Consider the following 15,754-nt stretch of genomic DNA (forward strand, 5'->3'; position numbering starts at 1 on the left):
TTATTTCTTTCTTCTCTTTTAGTTAATAATTTACAATCTGCGTATAAAAATATATACAGGGTGATCCCGGTAGCCGAGCGGTTAAGAGACTAGACCCGCAATGCTAAGATGTATTGTTGGTTTAGTGGGTTCGATTCCCTAGTCTAGACCTTGGATTTTATTTAATGGTTAATAAAAGAAATTTACAGAAAATTATGTTTTCTAGTCGTCTCCGTCCTCGACACCTAATTTGGTAGTTGGACGTAAAGCCCTTCTGAAAAAATAGGCAATTCCTTTACATACTTACTTTACAGGGTGATCCATTTAAAACGCACCAATCGACCCCCTGGCTCACATCGACCCCCTACTTTTGTTAAATAGACCCCTGTGGGGGTCTATAAAGACCACTTTGGCGACCTCTGATATAGATTGTTGAGATCATTGTAAAGTTTGGGTTTATTATATTCAACTGTAGGTGTAGGTCTTTTGAAAATGAATTTTTAATTATATTAAAAGAAAAATCTGATGAAAATTTACGTGATTATGATGTACGTTTACTGTAATAAAGTTACTTTTAAATGAAAACTCACTCTCTTTCCTGGTATTGCAGGAAAAGTTTTAGTGGTAGAGGAGCTGGCGGATTGGAGTTCACCCATTTTTATCCTGATTCCCCTAAGTGGAAATATCCCGCTCCAACATCTGGTCATCCAGGTTCTCAGGTTCTCTGGAAAAGTCCCTGCACTATATATGCAGAAAGAGAGACCGGAACTCCCTGATCGTTTTGTTAAAATGCGTAAAAAATGGAAAGAAGTACATACTTGAATACATTTTCTTTGAATTCATAAATCAATCACACAATAAGTTGTAGAGTTTGATAAATGAGTTTGGCAAGTGTAAAATCTGAGTCATAAGGCTTCAAAAACTAACGTTTATATCCTGCAATTCTCAAAATGATAATACGACATAATCATCATGAGTAACTTATCGTTACCACTGTTCTAACCTGTTAGTGAAAGTAAAGAAAAAATCTTTTACGAACGTAATATTTCCACTTACTTCCGCCTAAAGCACTACGTCAAATTCCTTTAGAACGTAAAATAATACAAAAACCAGTCCCCCTCCCCAACCCAAAACACATTCTATTTAAATTTGAGTAGAATCTAGAATTTTAGAAGAATAAAATGCAAAAATTGCATCACAAAAATATTTATTTGGCCCCACACCAAAACCACACTGCTATCTATTAAGTTAAGGTCAAAACTATTTCTGTTTTGAATTTGCGTCTTCTAAAGTAATAATTTTAGTCAGCTGTGCATTATAATATGCAGAACATACGATATGTGTTATTTGGCAACACTGTATTATTATTATTATTATTATTAAAAGCAGACAAATCTGCATTCCTATTTTACATATTTTGTTTTGAAAAATTTTTGTTTGTGTCACACTGATGGTTTGTTATCTAGCCAACATTACCACCAAAGATTACGAAATAGTAGTGGAAATACCGGAAATATTTCACTTTTTACAATTTAAATAAGGGAAGACTCGTTTTTTTTTTTGGAATACGACAATTTGCAATTAAAGTTTATTTTGTAATACGACAATTTGCATTTAAAGTTTATTTTGTAATACGACAATTTGCAATTAAAGTTTATTTTGTAATACGACAATTTGCATTTGAAGTTTATTTTGTAATACGACAATTTGCAATTAAAGTTTATTTTGTAATACGACAATTTGCAATTAAAGTTTATTTTGTAATACGACAATTTGCAATTACAGTTTATTTTGTAATACGACAATTTGCATTTAAAGTTTATTTTGTAATACGACAATTTGCAATTAAAGTTTATTTTGTAATACGACAATTTGCAATTTTTTTTTTTTTTTTTTTTTTGGCGCATCAACAGCTGAGGTTATTAGCGCCCGGAGCTTTTTCCAGTGCACTGCCGGCCTCCGGACAGTGTTCTCTCGTTACATACAATACTGTCCATCACCGGACAGTGAGCCGTAAGAAGCTCCTAGGAAGAGAAAATCTAAGGGTCAGCTGCTGGATTCGAACCCGGGACCTCCGCGTGGGAATCCAGTATGCTAACCTCATAGCTAATCCCTTCCCGACAATTTGCAATTAAAATTTATTTTGTAATACGACAATTTGCAATTAAAGTTTATTTTGTAATACGACAATTTGCAATTAAAGTAAAAATATGAACTCTATAAAGCCAATACTGAAAAGTAGGGATTAAAATTGAATGGAAATCAATGCGCTTACAGGAACACACCGGATAAGGTACAAAAAAGTGCGCGACTCCTTTCCCGGGATTAGAGTGAACATTAATGAATATAAAACTGGAATAGTAATGGAAATTTTTATGAATGAGTTCCTCTCAGAATGATCTTTCATTGATTAAAATTGGTCATTCATTTTTAGGATTGTGAGGAAGTTTTAGATCGATTACTTCATGAATGTTAATTGGGTGGAATTCTATTGAAGAGTATTATGCTCCTTAATAATACTTGGAAAAACTCCTTCTATTTTTAGAAATTCAAGGAAAATATAGCTGCAGATACATCCTAATTAAAAGCTTATGTGCACAAAATAATAATTGGCATTATTCATTAGCATTGCAAATTTATATTAAGGCCATTGGCTGATGATGTAATACTCCTAACTTCGCTGATCGTACTGATTTTCGATTTTTAGTGGCACCGGAAGTGCAACATTTTTGTGGTCCCCTGAATCAGAAAAATTAACCATTTTTTGTTAATAAAATTTTTGTTTATTGTTTATTACAAATATTGAACAAAATTTATAAAATACTAAATTGGGTTTTAATGTCCGGCCAATTTAAATCTGTCGAAATTAAAAGGAACTGACGTAATTACACTTTTTTACAAATCAATTTGTGTTTTTTTTTTTTTTTATTAACACTCCATGTCTAAAATTTTACACGAACTTAATGACAAAAAAAGGGAAACGTTGATTTTATACAAAATTAAAATTTTAAACACGGTATGTATAAGGTATGTAGTAGGTAGACCATGTTTAAACAAACTCCGTGGCCACAATTGATGCATTATTCAAGTAATGGGCCCCAAAGTATGTACATTTGTATAGCCGTAGGTAGCTAAGGTCAAAATCCTCGCCTAAATAGTCTTCCTTTACTATTGTAACTCTGAGATAGTTACAATAATCTAGTAACTATTACAATACCCCAGTACAACTAAGTTGCCTTACACGTAGATACGTACAATGGTTATGCACCCGGTAATCGTTTCACTCACGTACGTGTGTCGGCATTTCTGTGGGAGATATAAGTTGGTTTTTTTTATTTATTTGGTATTGTGAGGGGCATACTTAAAATTACTCCTGCTTTTAGTTCAGTATTTACTTCTTTCTGTTAGCGAAAGAGGATAAGTATTGCGATTGACCTGTAAACTTCGAGCTACACCGGAAATACCCTTCTTTTTTATATCAGAGGGTTTTACAGAATGAGTAATTGTGCGAAATTTGTAACCAAAAAAGTCATAACATTCACCCAATGAAGTAAAGTAGTGCCTTTACTATAAATTTCCAATATTAACCATTAAATAAAAATCCAAGGCCTCTAGACCGGGCAATCGAACCCACTAAACCAACAATACATCTTAGCATTGCGGGTCTAGCCTATAACCGCCTAACATACTTCACAATAAATTTCTCATATTAACCATTAAATAAAAATCCTCAAGGCCTCTAGACCGGGCAATCGAACCCATTAAACCAACAATACATCTTAGCTTTGCGGGTCTAGTCTATAACCGCCTAACATACTTTACTATAAATTTCTCATATTAACCATTAAATAAAAATCCTCAAGGCCTCTAAACCGGGCAATCGAACCCATTAAACCAACAATACATCTTAGCTTTGCGGGTCTAGTCTATAACCGCCTAACGTACTTTACTATAAATTTCTCATATTAACCATTAAATAAAAATCCTCAAGGCCTCTAGACCGGGCAATCGAACCCATTAAACCAACAATACATCTTAGCTCTGCGGGTCTAGCCTATAACCGCCTAACATACTTTACTATAAATTTCTCATATTAACCATTAAATAAAAATCCTCAAGGCCTCTAGACCGGGCAATCGAACCCATTAAACCAACAATACATCTTAGCTTTGCGGGTCTAGTCTATAACCGCCTAACATCCTTTACTGTAAATTTCTCTATATTAACCATTAAATAAAAATCCAAGGCCTCTAGACCGGGGAATCGAACCCACTAAACCAACAATACATCTTAGCATTGCGGGTCTAGCCTATAACCGCCTAACATACTTTACTATAAATTTCTCTATATTAACCATTAAATAAAAATCCAAGGCCTCTAGACCGGGCAATCGAACCCATTAAACCAACAATACATCTTAGCTTTGCGGGTCTAGCCTATAACCGCCTAACATACTTTACTATAAATTTCTCATATTAACCATTAAATAAAAATCCAAGGCCTCTAGACCGGGGAATCGAACCCACTAAACCAACAATACATCACAGTTTTGCGGGTCTAGTATCTTAACCGCTCGGCTACCGTGACACCAACAATATTCAACTTATAATTGGTTTCTAAGTATTCAGCTCATATTAGTGGAAATTTTTAACAGATTTCATTTTGAAAGGCTATTATGCCATGTTGAGAAAAACTCGAAACAGAGATGACTCGTTTTGGGAGGCCTTGGTTTTAAAAGAATTTTAAAAATCCAAAGAACAACGTGAAGCAAATAAATTTGCTTGCTAAGCAACTTATTGCTCGGAAATTTAAGATGTTATCAGCATCCTCCATGATGTTTTAGTAGTTAAAAATTCTTTTCTTTCGTTGATTTTCTTAACATTTACGTAATGAAGTGAATTTTTCAAATATTTATTATATATCAGAATTGATCTTTATTAATTTCTAATCTTAAAAATACGCATTCATGAAGAAATTCCTAAAGTTGAACAAATTTATCTTTAAAATTCTGTTCAGTGTTGCCAAGCTATAGTTGAAATATTCACTGAATTACTTAAAATTTTCTGGTAGATTGAATAAATGTTGGATCTTTTCCAATATTGTGTTTAAGTAATTTTGCAATAGTTCTTGTTCCTTTCAATAATGTGGTCATAATAATGTGCCCTCGTCACACATTTTTTGGGGGGAGGGGCAAATTTTATGGAATTTTGAAGTGAAAAAAAAAATGTTATTCAACATTCCTGCTTTGTATTCTTCTTAAGTCTAAAACCGGATAGTCTAGACTCTAGATCAACCAATCGATTGATTTCAATTGAGACGTAACTTAGCCTACCAATTTGATGAGCAACTTTTCTATTTTTTTCGAGAACTTTGTTCCTAATGAGGTCTCAAGTCTCAAGTTTAGGCAAAAAGATCGTGTGAACTGGCAAAACAGTTTGCCTTATCTTTTTCCCTTTAAAGGGTGCATGCAGCTGTAATGCATTGCTCACTTGATCGGCTGCTCTGTGAAGTTCCTGTACCACTTTTTGATTCTGATCATCAGATACTCCTGGTACAGCTGGCCATGGTACAGCTGTTTCCTTGCTGCTAAAAAAACTGCCCGCAATCTCTTCTCTAATTTCATCTTATCATATGCGTATTTCAGATTTACATCTTTTTATCACGAGACATGTGGTTACTTGGTTACAATTACCCCTCAATGATCAGCTGAGATTATATCGTGTGATAAGTTGAAGGTTGAATAACCTTCACAGGAAGTTACTAACATATTGCACTTACAAATCTGTTTGGTAAAGCAAATGTTACCATATCTCTTCTCCACGCTTTGCAACTTCAGAAGAAGTCGTCGTTTCGCTGTTATCCAGATCCGTGGGGATATCCTGTAGCAATGTCACACAATCAACTTACTCCCAAAAACCATTTCTCAAAAGGATATCCCTCTTACTTATCAGCTGTGGATGACCTATTTTTACCGAACAGATTTTTTTCCCTAAAGTAAGATCTGGTCTCGTAGTGGCGTGATTTCTAGAGATAAACACACCTGTTGAAGCCAAGTTGGACGGAAATAGAGTTAATAATTTTTCTGGGAATTAGGGTAGTTCTGGGGGGGGGGGAGAGAGAGGATTGAACAGAAACTTGTTTAATGTCAGTAACAAAATATGTTTCCAAAAATTCAGGATGTCAGAATAAATAAAAAATCCTTGAAAATTGTAGCAAGAAGAAGTCTTGAGAGGGTTGTATCTGTTCCTTCTTCTGTTTTAAGTTATAAACCACTTTGTGGCGTCTTTTGCAGTTATAAACCTCTTTGTGGGCGACTTTTGAAGTTATAAACCTCTTTGTGGCGTCTTTTGCTTCGTATTTCGGGTTGTACCTGTTCCTACTTCTTTTTGAAGTTATAAACCTCTTTGTGGGCGACTTTTGCAGTTATAAACCTCTTTGTGGGCGACTTTTGCAGTTATAAACCTCTTTGTGGGCGACTTTTGCAGTTATAAACCTCTTTGTGGGCGACTTTTGCTTCGTAGTTAGGGTTGTACCAGTTCCTTCTTCTGTTTGAAGTTATAACTCTCTTTGTGGGCGACTTTTGCAGTTATAAACCTCTTTGTGGGCGACTTTTGCTTCATAGTTAGGATTGTACCTGTTCCTTCTTCTGTTTGAAGTTATAACTTTTTTTGTGGGCGACTTTTGCAGTTATAAACCTCTTTGTGGGCGACTTTTGCTTCATAGTTAGGGTTGTACCTGTTCCTTCTTCTGTTTGAAGTTATAAACCTCTTTGTGGGCGTCTTTTGAAGTTATAAACCTCTTTGTGGGCGACTTTAGCTTCGTACTTTTTGTAGTTAGTTCATTTCCGTAACCACGAGTGGATCACAGTAATTGCAAAGTGCTAAAATTAGAATATTATTCGAGAATATTTTTACTATTAATACTTAGTATTTACTGCTGTGAATCACCACACATCACACGATTCAAATTAATTTTCGCACGTTCTGTGAATTACCGAACCACTTAATGGTTCCACCAAAAAGGCGTTAATTCCAGAGCACGTATCCTATCAACGTGAGTTAAATTTAAAATCACCTATCCCCAAACTTTCCTTATTATTTTCTAGAATGAAACCAATTTTCCTTTTACTCATTGTTTGTTCCACTATTTCCGTTAATCTATTTATATGCAAATAAATACGTCATCATTTAGATGGCATTGACTGTTTTTCTTACGTAATAAAAAAAAACTGTTAAACCCAGTTCTGTGAAAGATTGACATTATTATCCCCACCATTATACTTGACAAATAGTCTAGACTCATGACTGGTTGAATTTTATTTAATGCCCCCCCCCCAAAAAAAAACGGATATGCATACTCACACGACTGTCTCTTAGTACTACTACTCAAAAAGTTCGAACGCACTATTTTTATTTTGGACTCCGTTACATTTAATTCTTATCGCTCCGGAAGTGATATCGACTCCACCCCTTCTCCTTTAATCTAATTTCTAGTACAGACTTCTCCAGAGAAAAGTTCCAGATCAACGTGTTTTTAATCACTGCACAATGTTTGAGTAAATTGGCGAGAAAATTCTATTTAAAAGTTAAGAGGCACTTCCGGTCAGTAAATTTTTCACCAAATTCGTAAATTTAGTCTCTAATTTGTTTTTTAATTGATATTAATTAAGATGGCAAGCCAGTGGAATTCACTTCCGGGAGAACAGCCTCTAAATCTTCAACACGCCACTTCACTGTGGAATTACTTAAACAGTTTTCTGGTTAAAGAATATTTTCTTTAAAAAAAATGGAATTAGCGCAACAAATTTATCCTTCCTTTATAATACGCAGGAACGGAAGTGCAAGGTTTGAGGCTTCCGTCTATCATCTGAGATTGATTTATCCAGTAGATGTAGAGTTTGATTTTCGTTTACAAAGTTGCATGATACACTAATATTAACAAATTTTGATGGGCGATTTAAGTCAATTCGAAGTCAAACCACTGATGATGAATGCTAGTATGAAGATGGTCAAATATAAGGTAAACATGCTTACTGTCGTAGATAGAATTCTCGACTCATCTGTGTGCCAAATAATCGCAGAGAGGGCAGATTCACTGCTTCACTTCCGCCTTGTTACTCGGCTAGAAAGAAACATTTCTGTTACCCTTGATGATTGATTGATAAATTTATTGATGATTCCGGCTGCAGGTTCTGGTGCTTCCTTTTCTTTTGCTGCTCTCCCTAGTTGGTCTATGGATAGTCCTGTTTGCTTTCCTTTTAACAGCCAGCTGGCTTAAGGAACACCTGTATTCCAGTCGTGGGACAGACACCTCATTGCTCCTCTCAGATTGGCTAAACGTTCCACTTACTCTAAGGCTTTCATGATAGTGGTAATACTGATCTTAGCTGCCCAAATCATCGTCCCGCCTTGCGTTCGTAGATGGTGTGAGACCTATGATCCAGTTTCCTTTTTATCCTGTATAAACCATCAAACGTTTCCTGCGATATAACAACCATCTCGCCTTTTTTCTCTCTCTATTTTTGGTCGTTTGTTTCATCAAATAAGAACTCCAGATTTATGGAAACCAATAAATTTAACCCTGCTTAGCCCCCAGATGTGTATAATATAACCTAAATTACACAGCTGGTCCTCAGAGCTAGTAAAGGGCGAGTTTAGTTCTATTATTCAGCTAGAAATATAGGGGGGTTCCTCGGCTCTGTATAATACACCACATATATTGTATTGATGTAATTCGAACTGACACACTCTAGAGAGTCTCCCATCTGTACACTTAATTTTACTGAGCGGTTCTGTAAATGGATGATATTACCAAAAAACATTTTTGCGAGGGTGTGACTCCCCTGACGAGAACTTGGAAAAGGGACCTTAGATTTTACTTTTACTGGAAATGATATGCCCTGTCTCTCTCTGTCTTCATGCGGCTATTGTAATGTGATTTACTGGGTAACTGGAAATCTCTCTCTCTATCTATCCCTCTCGGTATCCCACCCTTTCAATTCTCATCTAAAAACCTAAAGCTTTAGTACAAGAGCATTCATTTTGTAATCTGTACTCTCTCTCTCGCTTGGCAACATCTGCCATGTTGTTTGTCTGGAAGCAAATGGTGCTGGAATTGAATGGAGAACAAACAAACATTTCTGCTGAAAGCAATTCATCCACAAATTCTCATCAACAATAATTTATGTTCCTTAAAATCTTTACCCTCCATTTTTTATTATACTCCCGTAAATTATTGGGAAATACTATTAATATGATATTTATTTCTAGTCCTCTCTTCCAGTGTAAACATTCATTTGATCTCCCCAGTGTATAAACCGATAGTATTTACGACATTTTGTTGATAGTATTTCTCTATTGATTGACTTTTAAATAGTTTATCTGCTTGAACAGCGGAAACTTCTTATTGATGCTGGCAAATTAACTTCGGGATGATTCATCATTTTGTGAACGCATTTCTCCAGCATGGCTGTTTTGATTGAGAAATCCACTCTTGGCGTGCACAAATATTGGTCTGGTATGAATCACTTGATACCCCACTTAAGACTTGAAAACGGCTCTAAAAGCTGTGCTTAGTTATTTTGTTCTCTAAATTTACTTTTTCGAACTTGCATGCTTTAGAACATATTTCACTTTTTACATCCAACAATACATAGAAATGAAACTTTAGATGCGTAGCTTATAATTAGATACAAGCTTTAGCTTTAAGTAATTACAAAATTAAGAGAAACCGAAGTTAGTCTTTCTACATAGATTCAGAGATTTGGTTCAATAAGTTCTGGTCAGATCTCCAGGGCAGTTGAGACCCATACACAATTTAAAGTTTCAATTTACTGCAATTCTTATCTTGTTCATACACATATCCTGCCAAGATATTTTAAAGAAGACTCCTTCCCCCCCCCCCCATAAAAAATACACGAATCTGGCAGGGTCCTAGCTAGCGGTATACTCCTCTACAACACCCAATACTGGCCCAGGTTCTCCCAAGAAAACTACAGATTATTTACTGATGCGTACACCCTTTACCACAACACCCTTCTAGAGTTTTCTAAAGATGAAAACCACCTCATCCTGGAGAATTCTAGGGAGGTTACAATCCCTTTGTATCTACCCGAACAAGTAGTTTACAAAATTTAAAATACTTCCTGTTAGTCCAGATCCCTGGGGATAGACCTGTAGCAATGTCCACAATCAACTTACTCTTAAAAACCATTAAGGGGTGTCCCCTTACTTATTAGATGTAGATGGACCACCTATTAGTAACCCGGCTTTCAGGGAAGCCGCTAGGAAGTCAGCCTTATAGGAACTTACCCTTTTACGTATAACGCCAACCTAAAATGGATCCAACTCCTTATAGCCGGCTAACCGGCTTTCAGTGAAGACTAGGAAAAAACAGATTTGTCGGGAGACAAAAATAACCTGTCTCCACTCTTCACATCGCTACCATACAGTGGGTCCAAACGCGTGATAACCATCCAGGAAACAAATAATAATAATAATAATAATAATAATAAGGTCCCGGGTTCGAATCCAGCAGCTGACCCTTAGATTTTCTCTTCCTAGGAGCTTCTTACAGCTCACTGTCCGGTGATGGACAGTGTTGTCTGTAACGAGAGAACACTGTCCGGAGGCCGGCAGTGCACTGGAAAAAGCTCCGTGCGCTAATAACCTCAGCTGTTGTTGCGCCAAAAAAATAATAATAATAATAATAATAATAATAAATAATCTAATCAGCAAAGTGACGTTTAAAGTAAACCTTTCGTATTTAATTCTTAACATAATATTGATGAAGTAAAAAGTAAAGTAATCGCCTATTTTTTCAGGCCGGCTTTACGTCCAACTACCAAATTAGGTGTCGTGGACGGAGGCGACTAGTAAACATACTTTACTGTAAATTTCTCATATTAACCATTAAATAAAATCCAAGCCTTAGGAGACCAGGAATCGAACCCACTAAACCAACAATACATCTTAGCTTTGCGGGTCTAGCCTGTAACCGCCTAACATATTTTACTATAAATTTCTCATATTAACCATTAAATAAAATCCAAGGCCTAGACACCGGGAATCGAACCCACTAAAACAATCTTAGCATTGCGGGTCTAGCATATAACCGCCTAACACACTTCACAATAAATTTCTCATATTAACCATTAAATAAAAATCCAAGGCCTAAACTGAGGGAATCGAACCCACTAAACCAACAATACACCTTAGCATTGCGGGTCTAGTATCTTAACCGCTCGGCTACCTTGGCGCCTTTATTATATTGATGATGATACCTTACTTTATCGTACTCGGAAATGATTCCTTAGAGGACGCTTTCAAGGGAGTTCTCTAGGAGCCCTTTAACAAATAGCAGTCTCAGATCTCTTAAATGTAAACCAGGTTTAAAGATAAATCATTTCAAACCGCCCGCAAGAAAAAACCCCAGCAAACTGGAAAAAAAAAATCGTTTTTCTAAAAATGGCGGCAGATAATCTTTTGGCAGACTTTTTGTCTCCATGGTGACTCTTAAATCAAAAATATTGAATTTATACAAATAATGAAAATACAAAATTCTAATAAATATCTGCAACGCTGGCTATACTTCTGTTAATTATAAAATTATTATTTCTTAGAAATCTGATTAAATATCTTTAAAAATCAATAAAATTTTATGAATCACTTCTTAGAATTATTTGCGACGGTTTTTCTCGAATAATATCGTTATTATTCTTACAGGAAATAGAGGATTATTTGAAAGCAATTCTGTCTTTTTTTTTCTTTTTTTTTGAAGCGCCCTTAAAATAGAGTTTATCAAAATTCTTGAATTTAAGTGCACGTTTGATTTTGTTTTGCTTTTTGTTCTTTCTTTCTTTTTCAGTCTTGTGAGAAAACCAGTTATGGGTGAGAATCGTTAAGAGACGTGAACCAAAAGAAAAATAAATAACTAATAAGCCTCTTACACGCATGCGTGGTATAATATTACATTTCATTGGTATTTATTTAAAACAAGTTTTTAACCTCTTTGAATTTTGAACTGAATAAATGACCAGCTGATTCATATTCTTATAATTAAATTTTGCTTCATTCGATTTTATATTTATATTTTATGTTATTTGATAAATAATACATTAGGTTATACGTATTTTGTTATAATCCGTTTTGGATTCAATACGCTTTGTCATTCCCTTTACAAAAAAATCCTGCGTTTCAATTCTATCCGTAAAAATGGAATTCTATTTGGTCCATAAATAATCATCTTATCCTGAAAATCGGTCCCCCTTTTTTTTTTTGCACTCCAAAAATGGCGGTATACTGGGGGATTGAATTACGGGAACAAAGATGGATTAAGGTGGAGTTGATAATAGAGAGGATTATTATCTCAAAAATAAATTTGGCTAGGCTTATTTTTTGTTTTTTGGATTTAAGGCGCATCAACATCTGAGGTTATTTCCGGTGCTTTTTTTTAGTGCACTACCGGCTTCCGGGCAGTGTTTTCTCGTTCACTGAATGAAAGTGAGCTGTAAGAAGCTCCTAGGAAAATCTCAGAGCTGGCAGCTGGATACGAATCCATGATCTCCGCGCTGAAATCCCGTATTCGCCAACCACTCAGCTAATCCCATCCCTGATAATCATCCCAAACATTATTAATTATGTTTCAAAAAAAAAGGATAAGTTAGAACTTCCAGAATTACAGCTAGGGAATCTCCTAGTTTTGGCACTAAGTGCGCGAAGTAATTGCACTTGAACAAAAAATTTTAAGTGACGCCGCAGTTTACGTCATTGAATCCTATTTTAGTAAAATAATAAAATTACCTGGAGTAATAAAATCTGTTAGAATGGGGTTTGGGGGGGGGGTAGAACTGTTAATAGCTATTGGTGGGAGGTCTAATCTAATCTCTAGATCTCTTATTACTGGGTCCATGATTCTGTGTGCGTGTTTACTGATAGGTGAGTGCGTGCCTAATGATCACGGTGGAACTCTAAGGTGGAGTGATGCTGTATAGAGTGGTGGGGGCACTTAGAGCGTCTAAGATGGAAAGTAATTTCATTGATGTACCATGAGTCAGTCGGTCTGAGATACTGGCTACTTACTTTGTACACGGACAGGTTTTTTTTCTTGTTCGTTTTGTTTTCTTTAAAGTCAGCTGTGCTGGTTGTTGCTGCGGTCTCTCAGAGCTCTCCATACAGAGTTCGATTTACAAAAGATATTGGGGTCCATTTTCTGCGTACTACTTAAATAAAAATCTTTCGCATTCCTTCTTCTCGGATAGACTTCCCAGCAGATAAAGACAGTGATCAGAGAGGCATTATGGTTGTGGCAGATTTCCGATTAACCAGTTTAAACCGGAAATGAAGAAAAAGGTTTTCTTTGTTTCCACAAAAATCAGTCTGTAGATTGTGGTCAGCACATCTTTGAAATTACGAATAATTGCAGGAAGTCGGGACCTGATTTTGGTAAAATTTCAGACGAAATCAGCTAAACGGAAATACCCACTTTACTAAATCGATTTTAAAGTTTTCATTCACGTGCGATTATCGAATTAAATTTCATCAACTCCCAACGTTATTTACATTTAAGCGATAATGATCTTTCAAATGCTGCAATTATCATGGTCTACTTATGATGGTAGTGTAGATGATAATATCGACTAGGATACAGGTTTAAGATTAAGATTAAGATTCCAATCCTTGAAGGCCTACGCCACTGCGACCTCTTTGAATCAATTGAGGCTCCCCTCACTCTAAAGCTCGCCCTCCAGACCTGTCCTTTTAATCAGACACTTAATTCTGGAGAGCGACCCTTGGGTAAAGCTTCACAGGCCTTGGTTTTTCACTCTCCCGAGAAGTAACATCCAACCCCCGACAAGCCCCTCATACTGACACAACACAGTGCAGTGCCGTTTCCTCCTCCTCCTCCTGACAGAACCTGCAGAGGCTATCATCTAACAGGCCCATGCGATGCATGTGTTTTCTGGGGCCTGCAGTGACCCAGTTAATAGGCCTACAATCATCCTTATAGCCCCACACGGCCTTGACGGATTAATTCTGCAGTCAGACAGGACACAGATTTAGCGTTTTGGTTTCGAGCGAAATAGGTCTCCTGAAATTTTCTTTTTCCCCAAAATCCCTATACTGTACTTCATCCCTGGTTATCCTCAACACAGGTTCTCGATGCTAACTTGATACCTAAATCTCACTTCTTCTTCTTCTTCTTCTTCTTGTACCTCTACAGCTCGGTGAGGGCCTTGGCTTCTCTAATAATGTCACTCCAGATATTCCTATCTCTTGCTTTTTTCTCTCCAGTCAACTACTCCAACGGTCTTTAGATCTTCCTCAACCTGCTGGAGCCAATGCCCAATTCTAATATTTCCTCTTTTAAGTACACAAAAATAAAATTATATATTCACAACCCCAGCCAAACTAATATTTCTTTCAAATTGTCAACAATGAATTATTACATAGTTTATATAGTTAATTGTGAAACCAGTGTTGTTAACTAGGACTTGTTGTGTTCCCTTTTAAAGATAACAATGTTATTTTAAGATTATTTAGAGTAAAAGTATAATGAACTTTAAATCTTTCTCTTGTTTATACTATCGTTATTACTGTTAGCTATCTCTTACTTCTCTCAAGAGAAAGTGAGTTGTGATGAGAGAAGTGTAAGTCAAGATTTGCTGGAAAAAAAAAAAATCGACGTCTTTACGGATCTTTTTTTACTAAGACTTCCGGTTCAAGCCCCTGTTCACTTCCTCCTACTCTTCGTAAGGCTATAGTGTTGCGATTGGGCAGATTTCCGTCCAGACAGCATGAGTCCAAAAAGTTTTTTTTTTTTAATTTATTTTGGGAGGGGGCAATTTTCAGGTGAATCTTTTATTTACTTATTAATTGCATGTTTGCAATAATTTACAATGTTTAGATCAAAGTAAATAGCCATTAAAACTCTTAATGGCAACAAAGTTTTACATCATAACATAAATTTTGTGGAATCATTAAAATATCAAAGGAAAAGAAAATTATGCTTCTGTACTCTTTACAATCAAACGAAGCCGCTCCGAAAAGAAAACCTAAGTTAAGTTTTAAGTATTTGACTCTTATAACGTTAATAACATTTTTATGCAGAATTACGATACTCGTATTTTAAATATTCCGACAATGACTTAAAAAAGTTTACAGATTCGTAACGTTAACGTAGTATCAAATAAATATATATCACAAGTTACGTATCTCACGTAGTAAGCAAGTGTAGGCGCATGCGTCAAAAACATAAGTGGAAATAACTGTAACTAAACTGATCTATCATCCTTCCTCTGACGATGGATGTAAATACAAAATAGTTCACAACCTGGGGGGGGGGAAGTGCCTGCTGTGACGTATACAATAAATCTGTTATTTTTCACTTAAATTGAAAAATTCTCATAATTATTCGCCAAAAAAAGGCAACAAGAAGAAAAACAAGAAAATTTTCTAAAAACGCCGTTTTTGCTCATTTTAGAATAGAATAGAATAGAAAAGAAATTTATTATTCTGGGACAATTGTCCCCTAAGAATAAACACAGGTACAAATAGAGGCCTTAATAGTTTGGCCTGTGATTAAACAGAAAATAAATAAGTATTTACAAAAAGTGAAAATAAAAATAACAGCAGAAATTAAGGTAATAAATTAAAACAATTATAATTTCGGAGGAAGCTGGATAGAAAGGAGATAACTGAATAGACGGGATTTAAAGATGGATAGGGTAGGAACAAGGAGTTCCAGAGAGAGGTAGCGCGTATTAGGAAGGATTTGT

At 35.7% G+C, this 15,754-nt stretch overlaps 1 protein-coding gene across 1 annotated transcript in view; it reads left to right on the forward strand.

Annotated features, from left to right (window-relative positions):
• Positions 1-15,754, forward strand: part of LOC141448344 (uncharacterized) — a 430,320-nt gene that overhangs the window by 48,757 nt on the left and 365,809 nt on the right. The gene's annotated exons all lie outside the window — the stretch shown is intronic.

Source organism: Rhodnius prolixus, unplaced genomic scaffold (assembly GCF_049639745.1).
Source record: "Rhodnius prolixus isolate KJV_2025 unplaced genomic scaffold, Rpr scaffold_19, whole genome shotgun sequence".
Lineage (NCBI taxonomy): Eukaryota > Metazoa > Arthropoda > Insecta > Hemiptera > Reduviidae > Rhodnius > Rhodnius prolixus.